Source organism: Ammospiza caudacuta, chromosome 2, assembly GCF_027887145.1.
Source record: "Ammospiza caudacuta isolate bAmmCau1 chromosome 2, bAmmCau1.pri, whole genome shotgun sequence".
NCBI classification, from domain to species: Eukaryota; Metazoa; Chordata; class Aves; order Passeriformes; family Passerellidae; genus Ammospiza; species Ammospiza caudacuta.
Window position 1 is genome coordinate 59267745 of NC_080594.1, and position 1876 is coordinate 59269620.

Here is a 1876-nt window from a genome sequence, read left to right on the forward strand (position 1 = left end):
GACAGGGAGATCACTTGCTAGCTACTGTCATGGGTAAATAAAAACACAAACCTGAATTGGAAAAAATTAAATGCATTGTAAATTAGAAATTGAGTAGGGTGGTGAAAAGCAAAGACTAAACCAATAATTTTCCCTTGCCTCGCCCACCCATATTCCAGGCTGAACTTTGCATATTCATTCCTAATTTTTCTACCTTATAGCCTGCCCCAAGTGGTGCAAGGCAGATGGGGAATTGGGGTTGCTGTCAGTCCATAACTGCTCCTTTCTTCTACTCCTGCCTCCTCATGCTTTTCCTTTTCTCCAGTGTGGATCCTTCCCATGGGCTGCAATCTTTCAGGATAAACCGGCTCCTCTACAGGCTCTCCTGGAAGATGTAGTTCCTTCAGGAAATATTCATGTGCTCCAGTGAGGTTCTTTCCATGGACTGCAGGGGAATCTCTGCTCTGGTGCCTAAAGTGCCTCTTCCTTCTCTTTTTTTCACCGACCCTGGTGTTTTTGCTGCTGTTTCTCATGCTCTTTCTTTCTACTTTCTCATGCTCTTTCTGTTGCTAAAAATACAGTGTTTAGCAGTATCACCATCGTGGCTGAGGCGCTCAGCCCTGTTCTGTGGTGTGTCCATTGGGGCTGGCTGGAAGCAGCTCTATCTGGCATGGGGCAGTCCTGCCCTCTGCACACACAGGCCACCATGCAGTCACCCAGCGCCAACATCTTGCCACCTCCACCAGCTGTTCCACTCTGAAAGCTTCTTTCCAGAGCACTTAGAAATGTGAGGAGAGACAGTGAGTGGTGAGAAGAGATGCTCCTGTTTAAATCCACCCTCACACTTGCAGACGGAGTCCTTGCCTGAAGGTGAAGTGCTGGAAATTGAAAGCAGCTTTATTTCCCTGGCTGGTTAGTTACTTCTAATGAGGCTCTTGCCTTCAGAAAGGTAGAACAGCTGCTCAAACCTGTAAAACCATTTTTCTGTTAGTGCTGTGAAGTACCAATGAACAGAGAAATCTCAGCACCTGAAAGTACGAATCAGCGTTCTGATCTCTCCAGTGGGGTGCTGTTGGTATTTTGAATTTTTTGTTCTCATTTTGTGCATTTTTTTCTTGCTCTCCTCATCTGTTTGCTCCACCTTTTAGCAAGGAAAGGGTCTGCTGCGTGGGAGTTCACCTCTACATTCATGTTTACGGTACTACTAAGCTCACTAACACTTCCACTAATCTATTTTTCTGTGATACCTACTTACTGCTCTGAAGCAAGATTAGTGTCTCTTACACAAGCTCACTAATGCAGGGTAAGAAGTGGTGAGAAAGAGCCTGCTTTTGCAGCTGACTGTATTTAATGTTATGCAAGAGTAAATTCTCATTTAAGTTGGGTGCACAGCTAACTGAATCACATGAAAGGCCTTGCTTGCAGGGATTTTGTGCTTACGAAGGAGTAGATGTGAAAGTTCCTTCTGTGGGATAACCTGCAGGGCAGCTGAGTATGTCTTTTTCACTATTCATTAGTTTAGAAGAGCTGATCTGGTTTCTGGCTGTGCTTTTCATGAATGTTGAGGTCTCACTAAGCAGTAGCAGTGCACAGGAGGGGGAGTGTCAGGCAAGAAGTTTTGTGCATCAAGCGTTGATCCCTTGCTTCCGTTCAGTTCACTGCAGGTCTCCACAGAGCCAGTACAGCTTGTCCTCACTAATTATTGCCACCTACCACAACACAGGTTGCAGCAAGAGCAGATCCTTGGTGAGTTGGTAAAGCTGGAAAGCAAAAGGCCTGAGAGTATCAACATGCTTATAGGCCAAGTGAAACTGGCTAAAATGTTCTGCTGCTGAAGCTAAAGTAAGGAGGAGGAAGTTGTGAGATGCCAGTGGCTTGGCCCCAAGTTGGAAGGAAT